At 46.6% G+C, this 9,753-nt stretch overlaps 1 pseudogene across 1 annotated transcript in view; it reads right to left on the reverse strand.

Annotated features, from left to right (window-relative positions):
* Nucleotides 1-7,724: 7,724 nt before the first annotated feature.
* The window catches only part of LOC108281555, a 2,452-nt pseudogene continuing 423 nt past the window's right edge, over nt 7,725-9,753 (reverse strand). Inside the window, exon 2 of the transcript XR_001816038.1 lies at nt 7,725-8,606. The product of XR_001816038.1 is annotated as an INO80 complex subunit C-like (transcript). The remainder of the gene's footprint in view (nt 8,607-9,753) is intronic.

A 9,753-nucleotide genomic window follows, 5' to 3' on the forward strand; every position in this document is an offset into this window, starting at 1 on the left:
CCCTCCCCCTCTCCCTCCCATTGAAGGGCAGGGGAGTGGCCACGTGACAGATCTGCTCACATGTCATTGGCCAGGGTGTGGCCCCCATGGCCACACCTATTCATAAGGGAGGCTGGGAAATGTAGTTTTTATTGTGCCAAGGAGGGAGTAGGGAGAATGTCGCCCTCACTGTCACAGATCTGCTTCTGGCATTGGTCCTTCATGCTGACATTGGGGGTTGGACGCACTGGGTTCCCCCCAAGACTTTGTCCCCATCAGTTGCTCCTGAGCAGCTGCTCCTGAGGAAGAGGGAAGCCTCCAGCCTGGCTTGCCACCTTGTCCCTGCACCCTTCCAAACCATTGCACCTTTGGGCTTTCCTTCATCCCCCTCTGCCAAGCCTCATCCCTTCTTTACCATCCTTGGGCAGAAGGGTCATTTCCTCCAAGTGGACCCCCTGCCTTTTCACCTATTTTTCGGTTGCACATGTAGCAGCCTTGCTCTGGAAAGACAATGACTGCACTTGAAGGTGGCTGGGCCCTGCAGTGGCCTCTTTGTAGTGACCAAGGGGCTTGGGAGTCCCTCTCTTCCTTTCCTTGAGAGCCCTTCCCTTTCTTAAGTGAACTAACAGGTGAGAGAAACTGCTTTGGGATTGGGGCTGGGGCAACGGAAGGATTTGAGCCATTAAGAGGCCTGTTTCAGAGTCCCTCCCCTCCACTGCTTCGCCCACACCCCTTCGCCCTGCAGCTACGAATAGCCTGTGTTTTTGTACATGTCAAGATGTGTAATCAATCACTATCACTGTGGCCTGGGGGCCCAACCCTCATTCCATCACCCCAGCCTCATGATCCTGGACTTTGCCGGGATTGAGAATACTCAGAAGTCCCTTCCCTTCCAGAGTCTGTCAAGGGGGACTAAGCAGGTCAGTAGTGCGATCAGGTCAGCTCAAGATCAGGCGACCCTCAGACCATCAAAGCTCCCTCCCTGAAAGCAATTCTGGAACCAAAGGGCTGTGCTTGGCACAGGCCCTGCAAAGTTACTAGGGGCAGAAGACAAGGTCACCTATAGATGGAGCTTACTTTCTTCCACCTAAAACGACATTTATGGGGATAATATCTTTTTACACTCATCATGATGTATTGCAGCTACCTTGAACCCAATGAAGATATCACCTGTAATAGTTAATACTGAGTGTCAACTTGATTGAAGGATACAATTCTGGGCGTGTTTGTGAAGGTGTTGCCAAAGGAAATTAACATGCGAGTCAGTGGGCTGGGAAAGGCAGACCCACCCTTAATCTGGCTGGGCACCATCTAATCAGCTGCCAGCACAACTAGAATATAAGCACAGCTAGAAAGGAGCGACTGGCGTAGCCTCCCAGCCTACCTCTTCCTCCCATGCGGGATGCTTCCTGCCCTCAAACATCAGACTTAATAAACTCCCCTATATATATATCTATTCCATTAGTACTGTCCCTCTAGAGAACTGTGACTAATACATTGCCTTACCCCAGAGAACACAAATGTGACTCCTGAAAGTACCGAGCAAGTAAGTGGGAATGTACCACGATGCAAATGCTTTGAAAAACAGCTCCTTGGTTTCTTATGAAGTTAAACACAAACTTAACATGTGATTCAACAATTCCACTCCTACGCATCTACCCAAGAGAAATGAAAAGTTATGTCTAAAAAAAGGATATGTACTCTAGTGCTCATTACAGCTTTATTCATAATGAATCTAAACTGGAAACAGCCCAGATGTCCATCAACAGGTGAATGGATAAACAAGATGATACTGGCCAGGCATGGTGGCTCACGCCTGTAATGTCTGTAATCCCAGCACTTTGGGAGGCCGAGGCAGGCAGATCACCTGAGGTCAATAGTTTGAGACCAGCCTGACCAACATGGTGAAACCCGGTCTCTACTAAAAATACAAAAATTAGCTGGGAGTGGTGGCGGGCCTGTAATCTCAGCTAATTGGGAGTCTGAGGCAGGAGAATTGCTTGAATCCAGGGGGTGGAGGTGCAGTGAGCTGAGATCTTGCCATTGCATCCAGCCTGGGCGACAGAGCGAGACTTGGTCTCAAACAAACAAAAACAAAAACAAACCATGGAATAACGTTCAGCAATAAAAAAGAAGGAACGATTGATACATACAACAACATGGATGCATTTCTAAAACATGCTGAATGAAGGAAGCCAGACACAGGCATACACACTGTGATTCCATGTATATGAAGTTCTAGAAGAGGTGAATGTAATCTGTAATGCTGGAAATCAAATTAGTGTTTTTCTGGGGTCACGGCTTGAAGAGGCATATAAGAACTTTTTTGGGTGATAGAAATGCTTTATATCTTGATTGTGATTGTGGTTATTCAAGTGGATACATTTATTGTCTACAGCCATACCACCCTGAACTTGGAAGCTAAGCAGGATTGAGCCTGGTTAGCACTTGGAAGGGAGAAGTTTACCTTTGCCAAAAAGGCATCAATCTCTGCACTTGGAATGGGTGCATTTTACGGCTGGGCACCATGGCTCACACCTGTAATACCAGCACTTTGGGAGGCTGAGATGGGCAGATCACCTGAGGTCAGGAGTTCAAGACCAGCCTGGCCAACATGGTGAAATTCCATCTCCATTGAAAATACAAAAATTAGCCAGGTGTGGTAGTTAGAACCTATGGTCCCAGCTACTGGGGAGGCTGAAGCAGGAGAATCGCTTGAACCCAGAAGGTGGAGGTTGCAGTGAGCTGAGATTGTGTCACTTCACTCCAGCCTTGGTGACAGAGTGAGACTTTGTCTGGAAAAAAAAAAAAGAAAGAAAAGAATGGGTGCTTTTTATGTATGTAAATTACAACTCAAGTTTGGTTAAAAAGAAAAAAGCAATACACGTGTGTGCTGAAAATCATTGAGACCACAATGAAAACAGTCAGACTTTCTGTAAGTCATCCTCACACATCTCTCTCCACCTCTCTGGTGGACTTCCTTCCTTTTTCCCCTCCCCCTCCCATTCCCCCTTCCCTTCCCCCTCCTCCTCCCCCTCCTCCTCTTCCACACTGGTCTCCCTCTCCTCTTTTGTCACCTGCCTTTTCCCCATTCTTTATGAAATAGAGTAATCTGGCTTGCTCCTGATGATGCAGGACAGGCAAGCCCCAAAAGTGAAGCTTAGCTCAAGAGAGTTTTTGGCTTTGCTCAGGAAAGAATTTAAGAGTGAGCTGGTGGTGGTAGCAATATTTATTGACTCAGCGGTGCACAGCAGCAGCAGAGGCGTTGCTCCATGAGGAGCGGGGCTACCCCATAGGCACCGCGCCCAGGGAAGCAGCTCAGAGGCAGGTCTGCAGTCACATGCATACACACTTTTAGTCATACGCAAATTAAGGGGAGGTTTATGCAGAAAATTTTTAGAAAAAGGATGGTAACTTCCCGGTGGTCAGGTTGTTGCCATGGAAAAGGGCGGTAACTCCCCGGGGTGTTGCCATGGCAATGCGAAACTGACATGGTCCGCTGGTGGGCGCTGATGGAAAGCTGCTTCCGCTAGTCCCTGTTTTAGCTAGTCCTCAATTTTGCCCGGTATCCGATGCCCGCCCTCAGAGTCGTGTCCTGCCTCCTACCTTACTATCGGCTTGAGTTTCTAATGCTTGAGTTACACGGTTTTTTCCCCCCTCCTTTTTATGGAGAATGGGTTCTAGCTATATTGCCCAGGCGGGTCTGAACTCCTTGGGCTCAGGATGTATGCCCGCCTCTGTCTCTCTAAGAGCTGGGATTCCACGCGTGAGCCACTGCGCCTGGCGAGTTTCTAATGTTTGAAAGGGACTTTTGTGCTCAAAATCAGTATCTTTTTTTTTTTTTTTTTTAAAGACAGGGTTTCACCATGATGGCCAGGCTGGTCTTGAACTCCTGACCTCAGATGATCCACCCACCTCGGCCTCCCAAAGTGCTAGGATTACAGGCGTGAGCCACAGAGCCCGGCCTCAAAATCAGTATCTTTGAGTTTGAATTTATTTCCAGTTGATTAAAACTTTAAATTTAAAAAAAAAAATCTCATTTTTTCCTTTTAAGATTTCAGATCCAACTTACACAGTTTGTTATCTAGTTATATATTTAATAATTTGGGACCGGGCGCGGTGGCACACGCCTGTAATCCCAGTTGGGAGGCTGGGGCTGGGGAATTGCCTGAGCTCAGGAGTTCGAGACCAGCCTGGGCAACACGGTGAAACCCTGTCTCTACTAAAATACTAAAGAATTAGCTGGGCATGGCGGTGTGTGTCTGTAATCCCAACTACTCAGGAGGCTAAATCGGGAGAATTGCTTGAACCCTGGCAGCAGAGGTTGCAGTGAGCTGAGATCACACCACTGCACTCCAGCCTGGGTGACAGAGCAAGACTATTCCATCTCAAAAAAAAAAAAAAAAAAAAAAAAGAACCTGAATGACTACGTTTATAAATTTGTACTCGGTTTACAAGAGTTGTTTTAATGTGTAGGTGTGGTGGTGCATGCCTGTAGTCCCAGCTACACAGCAGGTCTAGGTGAGAGGATCACGTAAGCCCAGGTAGTAGAGGCTGCAGTGAGCCATGTTCTCACCATTGCATTTAAGCCTGGGTGACAGAGCAAGATCCTGTCTCTCTTTTTTTTTTTTTGAGATGGAGTCTTGCTCTGTCACACAGGCTAGAGTGCAGTAATGAAATCTTGGCTCACTGAAGCCTCTGACTTCCGGATTCTCCTGCCTCACCCTCCCCAGTAGCTAGGATTACAGGCTCCCACCACCACTCCTGGCTAATTTTTGTATGTTTAGTAGAGATGGGGGTTTCACCATACTGGCCAGGCTGGTCTCAAACTCCTGATCTTGTGATCTACCTGCCTTGGCCTCCCAAAGAGTTGGGATTACAGGTGTGAGCCACCACGCCCGGCCCGACCCTCTCAAAAAAAAAAAAAAAAAATTGAAATTACAAGGCAAATCTGACAGATTCTCTAATGTGACAGATTGAAGAATGTTACGTTCTCTTAAACGTTAGGGATGTTTAAAATATGCAATACAAAACCAATGACTTTTAACACTAAATCATAAGTACTCTGGGTTTGGTTATCTTATCATTTCCATATTATTTCTTTACTCTCAAGGGTGCAAAGTCATTGACCCCACTCCGATTATGTCAGGGGGACTGAGGATTTCCACATTAAAAATAAATGAAGACTGAGATTTAGGGATTAGCGATTCAAGGCTGAGATTTGGGACCAGGTTCTTCTTCTTCTTTTTTTTGTTTTTTTTGTTTTTTTGAGACAGAGTGTCTCACTCTGTCACCCAGGCTGGAGTGCTGTGGTGCAATCTGGGCTTACTGCAACTTCCGCCTCCCAGGTTCAAGCAATTCTCCTGCCTCAGCCTTCCGAGTAGCCGGGATTACAGGCGAGCAGCACCGCACCCAGCTAATTTTTGTATTTATTTTTTTTTAGCCGACATGGGGTTCACCATATTGGCCAGGTTAGTCTCGAACTCCTGACCTCGGATTCTGCACACCTCGGCCTCCCAAAGTGCTGGGAATACAGGTGTGAGCCATGGTGCTTGGCCCAGTTTGCTCTTTTTCTTGTAGTTGAGCCCATCTGTTTTATTAGCAGCAATTCCCAAGCTCACCCCTTCCCGTGGGAATTTGTTTTATAACTCAATTTGTCTAATTGTTCGCTCGTGATTAGGTTCAAGTGAAGTCTTTTTGGCAAGGATGCTCCACGAGCTTCCCAGTGCATCGCATCAGGAGCACATTATGGCTTTTGGCCTCATTACTGGTGTGCCAAGCTTGATCACTTAGTTAATGTGGTGTCTGCCAGAGTGCTCAACCTTTTCACTTTGTAATTTATCAAAGATAGGTTTTTATGTTCTCGTTTTTAGTCTTTTCATAGACTCTCTTGTCTAGTAGAGACAATTATAAAGCACATAATTTGAGTATGCCCTCCCTGGATTCTACAACCACACAGATGGTAATGCCACCATTTCTCCATCGAGCTTAAACTCCTGTTTCATCCGGCAAGAAACGGTACATTGGTGGTTTTCATGGAGACTCTTCAAGGCTGGATAGTTCTCCCATGGTGATTCAAAAATCTCTCCCCACAACCCCCAGTATATGTTCTGGTGAATCCCAGATCATATTGGTAAGGTGATATCTTTAGTTCTGTCTTGTAAGTGGGTTTCTTGCATAAAAACACAAGCATCTGAGGTCACAACCGCTGTAATACTGGGGTCAGAGTATCACTTTTTTTTTTTTTAAGACAGAGTCTCACTCTGTTGTCCAGGCTGGAGTGCAGTGGTACAATCTCAGCTCACTGCAACATCCACCTCCCAGGTCAAGCAATTTTCCAGCTTCAGCCTCCCGAGTAGCTGGGATTACAGGCACACGCCATTGCGTCCTGCTAATCTTTGTATTTTTTAGTAGAGATGGGGTTTCATCATGTTGACCAGGCTGGTCTCGAACTCCTGATCTCAGGTGATCCGCCCGCCTCAGCCTCCCAAAGTGCTAGGATTGCAGGCATGAGCCATCACATCCGGCCAGAGTATCACTTAGCAGGAATATTGACCACCATTTCCTAGTCTTCTTTCTTCACATTGTTAGTTTCCAATTATTGAAGACATATCTACTGTGTCAGAAGGGAGTCTTACGCACTGTACAAAATGTTATTACCAAAAGCTGCAACCCAAGTAAAGGACCTGCTAATCTGCCTCATGGCCATGGCTTCAGACCTTGGAAAGTGACACGAAAGAAGCTCAGTGTTATCACACAACTGCAGTGTGGACCAGCAACTGCTGAGTATAGGCAGTCTGTTCACCGTTCACCCCCCTCAGTGTCATACTTTTCTGTTGTCTTCTGATTGAGTTATCTTCCTACACTCTCCTCCAGTTGATAGTTGTAGTCTTCACAGCAAACCGAAGATGGCTTTATGTGGACAGGAAGCATCAGGGGCTTTGGAAATTTTGCTGTACGTTGGACCAGTAAAAGTAACTCCAGGTCTGAAGACAGCTTGACTTTGGCTTATTTTTACTGATACCCATTTATGTTTTTCAGAAAGAGTTACTTGATCACCAGCTCTAGAGGGGTTATCAGGAGTTAAATTGTCCAATCTTATGCAGATTGGCTGGCGGGCTGCAAAGCCGATGAACTTTTTGAACCGGGAGTTGTACAAACAGAAAAATGAAGACTGCAAGGCTCGGGCCAGGCGCGGTTGCTCACATCTGTAATCCAGCACATTGGGAGGCCGAGACGGGAGGATCACTTGAAGCCAGGAGTTTGAGACCAGCCTGGCCAACATGTTGAAATCTCCATCTCTACTAAAAATACAAAAATTAGCTGGGCATGGTGGTACGCACTCCTGTAGTCCCAGCTACTTGGGCAGCTGAGGCAGGAGAATGGCTTGAACCCGGGAGGTGGAGGTTATAGTGAGCTGACATCGTGCCACTGCACTCCAGCCTGGGTGACAGAGTGAGACTGTCTCAAAACAAAAACAAAAAAAGGCTCTTCCGAAGATGCTTTAATGAAAATAATCATTTCTTAGTTACCCCAAGAGCACCAACTTTGATGTGGTTGAGAACTCAAGCCAAATATTGTGAAGGTGTAACTGTGTTGACCTCTAGCCACAGCTCAGTTGTTTTGCAAACTGTCTTGATTTCCTACAGGTGACTTGTCCCTACTGAGGACACCTATCAGTAGGTCAGGTAGCAGCTTTGTGAGACCTTCCTGCTGGTACCCAGAAGTGAACTTGAGCCCACTAATTTTTTTTTTTAAATGAAAAGTATGGTTTTATTGTATTTTCTTGTCAAACACCTTCACTTGAGGCAACAACTGAAGTACAATTTAGTTCAGCAGGAAATATCACACTTGGAGGGAAAACACACACTCAAAAAATCGCTTAAATCAAAGCCAAACATTCTTTCCAAGGCACAGCACTGGCATTTCAGATTGACAGCAGAACGAGTTTGTTTCCATGAAACAAAATCACGAGTCCAGGGTCTGTTTTTAAAAGAGCTTTGCACTTCACCTCCACTTCTTGGGCTCCGGGAATGATGCTCGTGGCCCTCCTCAGGGCCAGGTAGCCAGTGACGACGTCAGAGGGCAGCCTCCGAACTAGGAAAACTCTTTGATGGTGCTGAACCGCAGTTTGCTCTGGGGGTCTGTGTAGTTGGCAAGAAGACCTGAAACATCAGAATACTTCTTAGCTGGCTTAAAGGATGGAGGAGCATCAATACTGAAGCAGTTAGGATCGTTCAGTTGCTACGCAATGCCCTTTTGGAAGCCAGGATTTGTTTCAGGTTCTTCCAGGTTCTGTTCTTGCCAGCTACCGCACCACTGTGGCCAGAGTGCACAAAGTTGGGATCCTTAAATGGCAAAGATTTGGTAGCTTTTTCCACAGGTGCTGTGCTAAACTCAGAGGGCACCATTTCATTCTCACTTACGGCTTCCATGCTGACACCCTGCGCAAAGCTGGAGGCGCACACTTTTTTCTTCTTACTGGAGCCATAGCCCCCGCCGCTGCTGCTGTTGTGGGAAGGGCTGGCCGGCCTCTTCTTGCTGTTCCGGACTATTCCGGGAGTGGAAGTGGTGGCCACAATTGCAATTTGAGCCACCGTCACACCCTCAGACTTCCCCTGGTCCCCCTAATTTTTTAGCATTTTAATTTCTCACAACAGAAGAGACTGGCAAAGCTCAACAATTCCCTGTGTTTATTTATTTTGGAGACAAGTTCTTGCACTATCACCCAGGCTGAAGTGCAGTGACACGATCATAGAGCACTGCAGCCTTCACCTCCTGGGTTTAAGGGATCCTCCCATCTCAGCCTCCTGAGTAGCTGGGACCACAGGTGCAAGCCACCATGCCCCACTAATTTTTACAAATTAGTTTTAGTAGAGATGAGGTCAGGCTGGTCTTGAACTCCTGGGCTCAAGCCATCCTGCTTTGGCCTCCCAAAGTACTGGGATTTCAGGCATGAGCCACGCACCTCGACTACTTTTTAACTCACTGCAACCTCCTCCTCCCTGGTTCAAGAAATTCTCCTGCCTCAGCCTCCTGAGTAGCTGGGACTACATGTGCGTGCCATCACACCCAGCTAAGTTTTTGTATTTTAGTAGAGACGAGGTTTTACTGCATTAGCCAGGCTGGTCTCCTGAGTTCAGGCAATTTGCCTGCCTCAGCCTCCCAAAGTGCTGGGATTATAGGTGTGAACCACTGTGTCTGGCCCACAAAACTGTTGTACAATGCTGTCATTTATTGCTAAGTTACTGTGTATGCATGTTATTTTTATGTGTAAGGTGACAACCCACGGGATTCCCTAGATATGTGTCTGTTTTCTCCAGTTCACTTATAAACATGACCTGAAACAAAAAATTAGCATCACAAAAACCACTTTATGACAAGGGCATTCAATGCCTTCAGTGGTAAACACTACCAGCAGGGTACTGCTGTTTGCTTAACTTTTTTTTTTTTTTGAGATGGAGTCTTGCTCTGTCACCCAGGCTGTTTGCTTGCTTCCATCTTGGCTCACTGCAACCTCTCCCTCATGAGTTTAAGTGATTCTCCTGCTTCAGCTTCCTGAGTAGCTGAAATTGCAGGTGCACACCACCACGTCCAGCTAATTTTTGTATTTTTAGTAGAGACAGGGTTTCACCATGTTGGTCAGGCTGATCTTGAACTCTGATCTCATGATCCACCTGCCTCAGCCTGCCAAAGTGTTGATGTTACAGGCATGAGCCACTGCAACCAGAGCTTAAAAGTTTTAATCATTCCAGCAACAGATTTGGGATTAAT

Source organism: Cebus imitator, unplaced genomic scaffold (genome assembly GCF_001604975.1).
Source record: "Cebus imitator isolate Cc_AM_T3 unplaced genomic scaffold, Cebus_imitator-1.0 Scaffold228, whole genome shotgun sequence".
NCBI lineage: Eukaryota > Metazoa > Chordata > Mammalia > Primates > Cebidae > Cebus > Cebus imitator.